The sequence below is a fragment of the Schistocerca nitens genome, chromosome 2, assembly GCF_023898315.1.
Source record: "Schistocerca nitens isolate TAMUIC-IGC-003100 chromosome 2, iqSchNite1.1, whole genome shotgun sequence".
Lineage (NCBI taxonomy): Eukaryota > Metazoa > Arthropoda > Insecta > Orthoptera > Acrididae > Schistocerca > Schistocerca nitens.
In genome coordinates, this window is record NC_064615.1 from 206,007,760 (window position 1) to 206,020,361 (window position 12,602).

Genomic DNA, 12,602 nt, shown 5'->3' on the forward strand with positions numbered 1-12,602 from the left:
TCCATGATATAAAACATCTTTAAATGCAGCTACCTTTTGCACCGCTGAAATACCGGGAACGGGTAATGTCAAAACAGAAAACACACTCGATGGGTGTGGGTGCGTTGACATTTGCAGCAGATGGACAAGACAGAGCAATATAAAGCACCAACGAAGTGATAAAACGCCGGACGTATACTTAAATGAATGGCAGCTGGCATAAAATGGAATTTGCAATAGGTCTTAAAACACTGTAGCGGTTAGTAGCAAGGCTACAAAAACATGGCACAACAATACACTGGACACAGTTCAAGACACATGCGTTTCTAGGTCAATTGCAATGTAGGCGGACTCATTAGAACGATGTGAGTCTGCGCGCATGGCTACTGGCCCCCCTCGTCCTCCTGCTGCCACCACGGGCTGTGACTGTCAGGTGGCGGGGGTGGTCGTGCGTCGCCCGACGTCTTGGTGGCTTCCGCCCGGCCGCCGCGCGATGTTACGGCCGGCTGTGACGGCACAGAATGTTTGCGCGGGCGCTGTGGTAACTGCTCACTGCCCTGTTCTAATTTACGCTTCGCAGCGGCAGCGTCCTGTTCCTTCCCAGCACTGAGAAATTGTTTTAAGCGTTCAGTGTGCGCTCGAATCTTCTCTGTCCTGGCGGGGCTGCTACTACGAGAGGAACCTTGTGACATCGCCTCACTTTCACTGCCACTCTCCGTGGCTGGCGGATTCGCGAGGGCGGCTGGGTTCGGATCCTTGACCTGTTTACCCTTGCCCCGCTGGCGACGTTGCTTTTTACTTTCCGCTGAAGGCTTTACAGGATCGGCAGGAGTTGGCACCGGGAGGGGAGGCGGGGGTAAGGAAGTGTCTGTAGCCTCCACCGATTCCGATTGAACGGTATCAGCATTAACAGAGCGTGCGTCCCTTTCGTCATCAACCCGGTCGGTCGGGGTAGGCGGGTCCTGGACAACCTCCATTGCCTCCTGCCCGACAGTCGTGTGACTATGTTCCGCCACGGACGGGTCGTCGACGGAAGCAACGGTCGTCGGTCGCTCGATCGGTCGGTCGGTCGGACCGGGAAAGGATGTTCCTGCTACAATCTCACTCATTAGGGGCACAAATTTATCGCCACCACCCACAACATCTTCGCGCGGTAACTGAACAGGCCGCCGTCGAGGGCAGTCACCCCTCAAATGTTCCGTAGAATGACATACGGCACATGTCGGCGGTTGCCCGATATATGAGACCTGTGCACGAACCCCACCGATTACAAAGTAGGAAGGAATACGTTGTTTCAGGTCCATCCGTACACTACGGACACCACTAGCAACTTTATAACGATATGCACTAGACCATTTCTCCATTGTAATGTTAAGAACGTCACCAAATCGCGACAAGGCACGAGATAAAACTTGATCAGGGCATTCCGGGGGGACATTAAAAACTCGAACAGTTCGAATACCAAATCCTGACGCCACAATTTGCACATTACTAATACTGCCGTCTGCATGTTTAAAACGGCGACTGCCACCAAATTTAGCAACAAACTTTTCACACATGTCCCCAGAGGTAAATTTCAAGAACAAGCAATACTGAACAAAGTCCAATTGAAAGGTGTCTACGATTTCTTCCGGTATCTTTAGGTCTTCGAATAACCACTCGTGTATTTCAAATGCGGTAGGCCGGACAGCACTTCTATCAAATACACACTGAGCGGTGTTAGCTCTCGAAAATGTCGACATTTTGTTACTTACAAATCTTCAAAGCAGAAATCACGAACAACGAAGCGCCAAAGTCCCGGCGATGTAAACAAACCGACGACGGCAACGGAGCTCCGCGCGACGTGCTGCCTGGTGCTTTCCGCGCAGACGTCTGAAGGGAAAGTGGGACTACCGTCCAGCGCCGTCGCATCCTCTCGAGAGAATGCTACAGACGCTGAATCCTGCACTGCACTGCTTAAAAATGACGCCCGAACGCGATCGTCTAAGTACTCTTGCGGCGCACGCACGCGACGACTCTTGCCAAAGGACGCGAAATGTGCGTCGAGACGCTGTCTGGATGCGCTCGCCTACCCCGTAATGCGCCTACAGCTACGACCACCTTCAGTCGCCGCCGACAGGCGGGAAGCAGACACAGCGCGGCGTGCGCGGAAGGAAACTGTGCGGTGGTGGTGTAATGGTCAGCATAGTTGCTTTCCAAGCAGTTGATCCGGGTTCGATTCCCGGCCACCACAGCCGGCTTTTTACTTTTGCGTACGAGTACTTTTGCCACGCGTCCTTAAATTAATGTTTCTTTCCCCCTCTTAGTCTCTGCAGGCCACCCTATAGTGTGTGTGTGTCGATTCCCCTTGAGTCTCGACTTGTCTCGGCTGACGCGAGAGCTGACGCTCTCCAATCGGCCTATATCAAAAGGACAAGCACGCGAAACGACTGAGAGAGGTATGGCGAGGCGGGCACAACATTACTTATGCCTCAGGTAAAGACCCGCTGCCTGTTATCATTGTGTGATTATACATGTTCTGTCATACAAATTCAGTTTTATTACTAGTACATTCATTCCTTCCTTCCTTCCTTCCATGCTTCCTTTCTTTCTTTGTTGCGTGTTTTACAACACGCTCCTTCATTACACTCTCCTCCCTTTATTCCGGTGCTCGTAGTAATTTCATTGCGTGCCCGTTTCTCTCGACTGTTTTCGGCTGACGTTTACGAACCAGTAGCTATAATGCGAGGAGGACGTGAAACAGCAATTCGCACGGTCAAAACTTGTCGTGATTTGTTCCGAAGAAATTCCGTTCCGGTACCGGGAATCGAACCCGGGCCTCCTGGGTGAAAGCCACGTATCGTAGCCACTTTTTTTTTTTTTTAATTTCATTTTGTTCGCTTTTGTTCGTTGCATCTGCTCGGGGCGGACGTCGTAAGACATCCGTTTAAGTTCACTATTGATCGATTAACTCAGATTTTTTATTACAGTGGGCAGCTAACCCTCTGACCGAACACGCTGAGCTACCGTGCTGGCGCCACTAGACCACACCGGACGCGCGCATATTCCTTCGTGCTTACACGCCGTCCACTCGCTCTCCGTGTCGCACTTTCCCTGTTTGCGAGCATCTTTTCGCGCGACCATGCCGAGGCGCGCATGGCAACAGTCCTAAACCATTGCTTTCGGTCTCGTTGTTACTGGGGTAGGAGGGAAAGCAAAGCTGTAATAGTAATATTTATTTACTTATTTTGCTACTAAAGACCTGCTGCCTGTCATTATATAGCAGGTCGTACATTGTGTGACTTTACATGTTACTTCATACGAAATTCAGTTTTACTACTAGTACTTTATTTCTTCAAAATTTTACAAAAGGACTGCAAGTAGTAATAACGGGAAGCGAACATTTTCACGCTGAGTCGTTGATGCCTTGTGCATAACGAACTACAAAGTGTTTCGCTCCTTCGCAACCCCAGAGCCGTCAATTTAGCTGTGAACGAAAGTAAATTAATGCCCCGGGTGAGGATCGAACTCACGACCTTAAGATTATGAGACTTATGCGCTGCCTACTGCGCTACCGAGGCAGGTGATCGCCACACCTTCTGGAATCTCGGTAAGTAGCAAATACCAGTGGTAGAGAGTCTGCACTTCCTGGCTCATTTTTTTCTGTTACTACACGTGCATTCCCGGCGCGGCAGGCAACTTGCGATGCTAGGCCGACGCCAGTATGTACAATAGCACGCAAGCGTCCAAACGAGAAGTCGTGCGCGCTGCGTGTTTGGTTGTTTCCACACGGAATCCCGCGGTTCATTCTCATGGCTCTCGCACTTCGAGTGCGAAAGACACGCAGCTCCAGTATAGGAGAAAAAACAAAATGATGCATCGGCCGGGAATCGAACACGGGCCGCCCGCGTGGCAGGCGAGCATTCTACCACTTTCCTTTTTTTTCTTTTTTTTTGTTTTCTATCCATCTTCTTTGTTCGTTTTCTTTCTTCTGTTTTGCAGTTTTGTTTTATTCAAAATACACCAAATTATATATGTCGTCGAAAGAACTGCTACTGGGAAGGAAATATTCTTGAAATTCAAACGTTGCCATATGCATAATCTCCAGGGGACAAATGAATGTCTTCGCAGAGAGTATAACCTTCGACTGTAGTACAGGAAAGACGAATTGTTGTAAGAGATGTTCCACTTATCCATGTCCTATGGCATCTCAAGGACGACGTGAAGAAAATTTTGAAATGTTGACTGATACCGGTGTCCATATTGGTTGGTTGTGCGCCAGTGTTGGTTTGAGAGATATACTTGAAAATCTATGACATTAGGGGCACTGCCGGACAGAATATAGTTGATAAAATGTCCCACGAGCCATAGATAACTGTTATGTTGGGCAGCCGGGAAAAGTCGGAAATCTGGCCGCAGAATATCGTGGATCTGAATCGCATGAGGCGCTGTCCGGTTAAGCACAGCGAGTTTTTTGCGCGTCCAGTTCCAGATGTGCATTGGTCCTTGCAGACAAACAGATGTGCAAGAGTCGCAACCATGTGGCACAAGTCGCAGTAGGGACTCGGTGCAAGATTAATCCTGTGCCGCTTTTCTGGCGTCGGAACAGTTTCAGTGACCACGTCATACCATTTGGAGCGAACATCTGTCGGAAGCGTCGGATTATGAATGTTAGTCCAAACGAGGGACCAATTGCAAGCCGGATACTTCTTTTCCAAGGGGCCAGGCAGTGACGGCCGAAGTAAGTGGCGGTACAGTTGAACTGTCGGCTTCTTGAAAAGCTCGTCGTCGAGATAGCTACTTTCAAGATAATACAGTGCTATATGCTGAAAGTGCGGGCTGACGTGGCCAATGTCCACAGGCGGAGACAAGTTGCGAGGGCGGGACAGCTGATAGAGCCGCTTCGTGACGGTGTCCTCGCTGGCGGTGAGTATCCGCCGTGAGCGTTTCAGATACAGCGCCAGGGCGTGAATGCCGGGGTTCTTCAAGCCTAGGCCTCCCATATCGCATGGCAATGCTGTCGTGGTGAAGGAAACTTTGAAAATATTGAGCTTCCAGACGTACCAGGCGGCAGCCGCTAGAAGTGATCTTGCGACTGTGGTTGGCATGGGTAGGACGGCGGCAACAAACTGTAATTTGGAGAGGGCATAAGAGTTGACGAAAAAGGCTCGCTGCAAACGATCGAGGTGTCGCATATTTTGGTCGCGCAGGAGTGCTTTTATCGCCTGTATTTTGGGTATCCAATTTTTGTGAGACATGTCCAGTGGCCGGGCCGTGACGTAGAAACCAAGGTGTTTTCTAGTCTGTACACAGGGCAGCCAAGCGTCGCCTGTGAGCGGTCGTTCCTGACCAAGCGTTAAGACGGCGGATTTATTGGCGTTTAACATTGCACCACTATCTCTTTGGAATTCCTCAAGAATGCGCTTCGCTGCGGTGACATCGCGAACATCATTAAGGAGCACGCTGACATCGTCGGCGTATGCTTGGACCACAGACTTGACACCATAAAACTGGAATCCAGGTAGGCTATGATGTAGGCGGCGCAACAAGGGTTCCATGAGGATCGCATAAAGCGTCGTTGAGAGAGGGCAGCCTTGCTTGATACCCCGTGAGAGCTGGATGTACTCCGTCAATGTATTATTGATCAGGAACCGTGTACGTGTACAACTGATACAGTTGTTGATGAGGTGGATAAAATTAAGACTGAAGCCCATTGTTTCCATCACGCTACTGAGATAACGATAGTCAGCCCGATCGTAAGCCTTGTCAAAATCGAGAAATGCTATGGCCATTGGAGTGCGGGTGTCCCAGGTGAGGGAGACGAGATCCCGATACAGCGCCAAAATGGTGGACAGTGAGCGACCACGGATCGCACTCATTTGGTATGGTCCCAGAAGATCGGGTAACAGCTGCCGTAATCGGGCATTGAGGGCGCGCGTCAGAAGTTTAAAGTCCGCATTGCGCAAAGTAATGGGCCGCAGATCTTTGGTGGTGGTCGGCGTCGGCGTCTTAGGTAGTAAAACAGTTAACCCCTCTGTGAAGGCTTGGGGCAGAGCAATCCCACGTAGTATTTCATTGTACATCTCCGTGAGTCCGTCCCCTAACATAGGCCAATATTTGACGTAAAACTCGACAGAGAGCCCGTCCTTGCCCGGAGATTTATTTCGTGGTGCGGCAAGCAGGGCATCCTTTAGTTCTTCGTTGGTAAAGGGAGTGAGCAAGTCCCGATTGTGGTCGTCGGTAATGCGGTACGGTGGGTGTCCAGAGTGATACCATTCTCGCACTTTCTCATGTGGTACACCCGCACGGGTGTAAAGTGCGGCAAAGTGGTTGGCAACATGGTTTTTGATGTCGGCATCTTGCAACTTATGAATAAGTTTCCTGCGCGCCGCATGTAACTGTTGGACGATATGGTGAACAGACGTCTGCTGTTGCGGCAAGTTGGTGAAGTCACGTGCACGAATCAGGTGGCCGATAGCGTTCCGTCCCATCAAGGAAGTAATTTTCGCTTGGAGTCTGCGTACGTGCATCATGTTATTAGGCACCTGATGATAATCCCGGTACAATTCTCGCAGGGCGCAGAAATAGAATTCAGTGATTTCCTCACTGCGCGCGCGATTCCTGGCGTGGTGTTTGATGCAAGTAATGAGTTTCCTCTTTGCATAAAGCGTCCACCAAACAATCCAAGTGGGGTACGTGGGCCTGCGTGATGTTACGGAATGCCAAACTGACCGTATCTCACGCTATAAAGTGGCGTCTTTCCCTGAACCACCGATGCTCAGCTAGTTCAGTTTCCTGGTGCTTTCCGCGGCAGACGTCTGAAGGGAAAGTGGGACTGCCGTCCAGCGCCGTCGCATCCTCCCGAGAGAATGCTACAAACGCTAAATCCTGCACTGCACTGCTTAAAAATGACGCCCGAACGCGATCGTCTAAGTACTGTTGCTTCGCACGCACGCGACGACTCTTGCCAAAGGACGCGAAATGTGCGTAGAGGCGCCGTCTGGATGCGCTCGCCTACCCCGTAATGCGCCTACTGCTACGACCACCTTCAGCCGCCGCCGACAGGCGGGAAGCAGACACAGCGCGGCGTGCGCGGAAGAAAACCGTGCGGTGGTGGTGTAATGGTCAGCATAGTTGCCTTCCAAGCAGTTGATCCGGGTTCGATTCCCGGCCACCGCAGCCGGCTTTTTACTTTCGCGTATGAGTACTTTTGCCACGCGTCCTTAAATTAATGTTTCTTTCCTCCTCTTACTCGCTGCAGTGTGTGCGTCGATCGCTCGGCTGACGCGAGAGCTGACGCTTGTGGGGCGGCGAGTTTGTTGTAAAGAATTCTGCTGTATAAATGTTTGTTTGTTGAATCAGTTTCTGGCTTTTAGAATGTTGTTAATGCTGTCTTTCGCCTTTCTCAACACTGGCTCTCTAATTCCTTTTTTAGCCCCCAGAAAGTGATTTAACAAAACGTGAAGCCTGTAATTAGAGTTCCTAGCGCCCACTTCAGATGAGAGTACCATTATAGCTGCAGCTTATAGCTCTGAGGAATTAGGAGATTGTCCGGGATTTCTAATCAAAAACGATTTTCCAAAATAGTTGAGTATATTGTCAAAGTCACAAATAAAAAACACAAGTATCCCTACAACCTAACTAACAGAGCAGTTCAGAGTCTAATGCGCTGATGCAACTATAAATGTCCGAATTAAATGTTGAAAAGAATGCTCGCCATAATTTGATGAGAGTATTTCATCAAACGCCACGCTAAATAATTGGTAGAATGTCTGTCCCGCGACGGCACGTGAAAATACGACAATACGCAAACTGAAGCTAGATAATGAAAATCGTCCCAGAATTAACACTTCACTTGAAATGATTTCATGGTTCCGCGTATCTCTAGTAACTTAATACGGCACCCGAGGCTGTTTGTAGCAGTGATACCTACGCGACGCGACTGCCGACACAGATGGCGTGTTATTCAGCGTCTGGAGAGAACTGGGGCCTTGCTTCCTCGCGCAACGTTCTTATATATAAAGCCGCGGTGCGGACGGCTAAGGGAATGCCTGATCAAATCGGCTCTCCCGACTAGCCGCTGGGCTAGTAACGCACCACTTCAAGTTACATAATAAATTATAGCTTCTCTTGCTGATGGCCGATAAAGCTCTTAATTTAACTGTGCATTCAGCACGCCGGTAAGTATTGATAATAAAATTTTGACGTGGCTAAGTTAAGTATTTTGGGCGAGAGAATTAATTTAATTGCCCTGCACGCAGTAGATGAGCTCTGAACTGGCCCTTTTGAGATCCGCTATCGCTATAATTTTATAGGTATTCCAAAGAAACTTTTCACATCTTCATAGTCATAGCGGACCTCCAACCTATTTGAATCTAAACATCCTAGCCTTAGTTAATAGCATACTTAATCTATCTTGCTTCCTTCAGTTTTGAGACGAAAACCACAAAATCATGAATCTCCACTAAAATCTTAATCTGTGAAATCCAAAGTACTGTTTTTATTAAATCATTATGAAAGATGAATCTAAATATAAATTTTGAAGTCTCTACCTCTTTTCTGTTGCGCCAATGATTTTTACAGAAAAATGTCCAAATTTCGGAAATGACTTAAGTTATCGAACTGATATTTAACACACACACATTAATTTAGTATTATTCCTGACATGCTAGAAAAGTTTTAGGTCATTTGCTTGATTTTTAAGGTATTGCGCAACATTTATGACGTCAGAGCTAGTTACAGCAGACTGGCTGGCACACAATTGAAAACTGATGTGAATTTACTACAGCGTGAGTAGGCTGCTTCCCTACATCACATTCCGGTACGTTTTTTTTTTTTTTTGTTTACCAAATATTTATTTCAGAAAAAAAGAAACAACATAAATCATCTCTATGGTTGTGAATTACAGGTTTTGTTACTCTTATTTATTTTGTAGGACATGCTGTCCATTTGCTAATTTTCCTTTCATTCTTTTCGTTTTTAAACACTTCGGTAAGTTTTTCCTATATTCGTTACTGAGCGTAGTCCATTTTCTTTGCTATATGGTTATGTCCAAGTTTGTTGTGGCAAATAATGACACGACTGCATTTATCTGATGTCACAGAGTTATTCACTTGCAATGTGCATATTAATAAAAAATGAGCATAGTTATTTATATACTGATTACATTACATTATATCTATTTAATTACATATTGCATTTAAGGCAATAAAGTAGAGGGTAGAAACAAAGGAGGACCAGTTTCAGTTCGACGTTTAAGCATGCATCACACATTATTTACATAGAAAGACAGATCTGACAGTTGAAGGACGAAAGGTGAAAGTAGAGTTGAGTGAAAAGGTTTATTAGTACATCTATGACTTTGTGGCACTTTGGAAGGGAAAGAACACTTTAATCTGTACCTGTTATTCCGGTGGTGATTGGGAGGTTGTAGCACTGAAACACTACACCCTAGGGTGTTCACACAGATAAAACAGTTACTTTTTCTTTTTGCTGCATTTCTTAAAACACTTCGGCGCACTTCTACTTTCACTTTCTTTTTGGATTTGTACTATTTCACTTTTATCACTGCACTGCACTTTGGAGGTTGCTGTGGTGCTGTGGGGAGGCTCGCTGGTGTTCACGTGCCGCCGGGGAAGACGTCGCCGATGGCTGCCTGCAGGGGTATCCGGAGGAAGCTCTCGTCGTACCGCCTGTGCTGCCGGGCTTCCTTATGTTCGTCCCAGAGGTCCATCAGAAAGTCGACGTGGTCCGTCTGCCGCTTCGTCACGATGGCGTGGCCTGTCATTCCGAGGATCCACAGGGTTGCCAGCCTTTTCGGCCTGGGAAATGGTTTGATGTCGGGCGCAGTGATGACTGTAGTTGTTATAGCTCGCTGGTCCGTCCTATTTATTTTTGCCACCATTCTCTGGCACGTTTCCCATAAGCTGACCCCGTTTTTACATGTGAAGCGGTGCTATCTAATGTGTCGACACAGTTGCATGCTTCACATTTATCTGAATCTCTCAGTTTGATCCGGGCTAATTTTTCGTTTGTTGGTACCGTCCTGTTTACTATTCGGCACCAGCTCGCCTTCGCGTGCTTTGGTAGCGTGATTTCCGTGATGTTTCTCCATATTTGTGGCCAGTTGTGATTGGGGAACTTGTTTTCTATTTTGTTTCTGGCAGGCCTTCCCCTCAGCGCCCTGTATATTTTCCTCGCTGTCCTGTGACTGGGATTTGCCACGGTTGTCAATGCATAGCTCTTGTCTATGTAGTATTGTCTTACGTGGCAAATATTATACGGGATGTGGCTCGTGTTTATTGGCGGTTCTTCAGATGCAGGTTGCTTTCTTCTTATGAGTGCTGCTGTGATGCTTTCTGGGTTCTTCTCCTTGATTTCCAGCGTCCTTTTTAGTAGAAGCGCCGCACACTTCGTTCTTACTTCCACAAGACCGAGTCCTCCTTCCTCTATCGGTAGCGAGCATGTTTCCTGCGCCACTTTGAAGATTTCTCTTCGCCACAGGAGGTAGTATACGGCTCCCGTGATTGCCCTAGCTATTTCTTTGGGTAAGGTCAGGATCTGTGCCAGGTAATAGGCTTTCGATAGGATCGTTGTGTTTATGAGGTCTTTAAAATAAAGAACTTACACTCGCCAAAGCAGCGACGGTGGCGGCTCGCTGTCCACCTCGGGCAGCGGGAAGCGGGCGCGTCGCGGGGACGGTCTGGTGGCCGGCCGGCGACGGCGGGACGGCCGGGAAATCCTCTGCTACCTGCGACGCACAATAGCGAGCGGCGCACGTGTTCACAGGCGGGCAGCCAGCCAAGTACTGGGAATCGACCCCGGGCCTCCTGGGTGAAAGCCAGGTATCCTAGCCACTAGACCACACCGGACGTGCACATTTTTCTCGGGGTTTGCAACCCCTCCACTCGCTTTCCGTGTCGCACTTCCCCTGTATGCGAGCATCTTTTCGCGCGCCCATGGCGAGGCGCGCATGGCAAAAGTCACAATCCATTGCTTTTGGCCTCGTTGTTACAGGGGTAGGAGGAAAAGCAAAGCTGTAAATAGCAATATTTATTTACTTATTTCGCAAGTAAAGACCTGCTGCCTGTCATTATATAGCAGGTCGTACATTGTGTGACTTTACATGTTACATCATACGAAATTCAATTTTACTACTAGTACTTTTTTTCTTCAAAATTTTACAAAAGAACTGCACGTAGTAATAACGGGAAGTAAACATTTTCACGGTGAGTTGTTGAAGCCTTGTGGATAACAAACTACAAACTGTTTCGCTCCTTCGCAACCCCAGAGCCGTCAATTTAGCTGTGAACGAAAGTAAATTAAATGCCCCGGGTGAGGATCGAACTCACGACCTTAAGATTATGAGACTTACGCGCTGCCTACTGCGCTACCGAGGCAGGTGATCGCCACACCTTCTGGAATCTCGGTAAGTAGCAAATACTAGTGGTAGAGAGTCTGCACTTCCTGGCTCATTTTTTTCTGTTGCTACACGTGCATTCCCGGCGCGGCAGGTAACTTGCGATGCTAGGCCAACGCCAGTATGTACAATAGCACGCAAGCGTCCAAACGAGAAGTCGTGCGCGCTGCATGTTTGGTTGTTTCCACACGGAATCCCGCGGTTCATTCTCATGGCTCACGCACTTCGAGTGCGAAAGACACGCAGCTCCAGTATCGGAGAAAAAACAAAATGATGCATCGGCCGGGAATCGAACACGGGCAGCCCGCGTGGCAGGCGAGCATTCTACCACATTTTTTTATTTTTTTTTTATTTTTTGAGGGCCTCCCAACTCCCCTTATAGCCCTCCTTGCTCTCACCAAAATATGCCTTCATCGGCGAGCTTCAACGCTATCATATCTGTTGTGGTATATGCTCGTCGCTGACGGCTTCTCTCGTGGATCATGGTGTGAAAATCAATAAATAAATGAAAATTCTTCCATATAATAAAATCTTCTGTCAATCCATGGAATGCACAATAAAAGACACTGTACCTCTTCAAACGATGAAAATGTCAAAATAAAATATCCATCCTAAAAGAAGCCACAGGTGACTAGTAACTAAAAGTCTTAAGAGAGTTCTTCTTTGAAAAAAAAAACACAATAAATGCCATGTCCATTCTTGGAGAACAAGATGCGCGTGGAGAAGACAAACTAAAAACTCACTCCGAAGTCCATAAGAAGAAGGTAGTAAAAGGAAAGTAAAATAATATTGTCACTTCCATGTGAGAAACGAAATGCATCACTGCTGTAAGTCAAATAAAAGAAATAAAAAATATTTTTCTTCTGTAGCGCATAATATCCTCACAGACGCATCAAAACAATCGGGTCACATTCAAACAAAAATGATTGAAAAATGAACAATAATATATAGCCTCTTCAGTCTTCAATAGAGTTTTCCGTGTATCGATGAGTGAACGTCTTCGCGTGACCATGTTGTAACGCTGCACGTAGAAAATTAGCAAAAAGTTCGTTGTAATGCTTCAGCCGCTGTACATGGGAATGTGCATCCCACAAGTACGATAAATAAGTATACACGTCATTAACTTGGCAGTCCAGAATAGCAACGACCGTGTGGCCTAGGAGCCACACCATTGTATTGTGCTTCGCGCGAGGGAACGGTTTAAACCATGGCGCAAGAACATCAT

The 12,602-nt window shown here is 47.5% G+C and overlaps 4 non-coding genes across 4 annotated transcripts; 2 read left to right on the plus strand and 2 right to left on the minus strand.

The window, feature by feature from the left end:
• The first annotated feature begins 2,140 nt into the window (after positions 1-2,140).
• Positions 2,141-2,212, plus strand: Trnag-ucc (transfer RNA glycine (anticodon UCC)). Its single transcript has one exon. It is a non-coding gene; the product is annotated as a tRNA-Gly (tRNA).
• Positions 2,213-3,466: 1,254 nt separating this feature from the next.
• Trnam-cau (transfer RNA methionine (anticodon CAU)) lies at positions 3,467-3,539 on the minus strand. Its single transcript has one exon. It is a non-coding gene; the product is annotated as a tRNA-Met (tRNA).
• Positions 3,540-7,065: 3,526 nt separating this feature from the next.
• On the plus strand, positions 7,066-7,137 carry Trnag-ucc (transfer RNA glycine (anticodon UCC)). Its single transcript has one exon. It is a non-coding gene; the product is annotated as a tRNA-Gly (tRNA).
• Positions 7,138-11,284: 4,147 nt separating this feature from the next.
• Positions 11,285-11,357, minus strand: Trnam-cau (transfer RNA methionine (anticodon CAU)). The gene has a single exon. It is a non-coding gene; the product is annotated as a tRNA-Met (tRNA).
• Between the last annotated feature and the right edge of the window lie 1,245 nt (positions 11,358-12,602).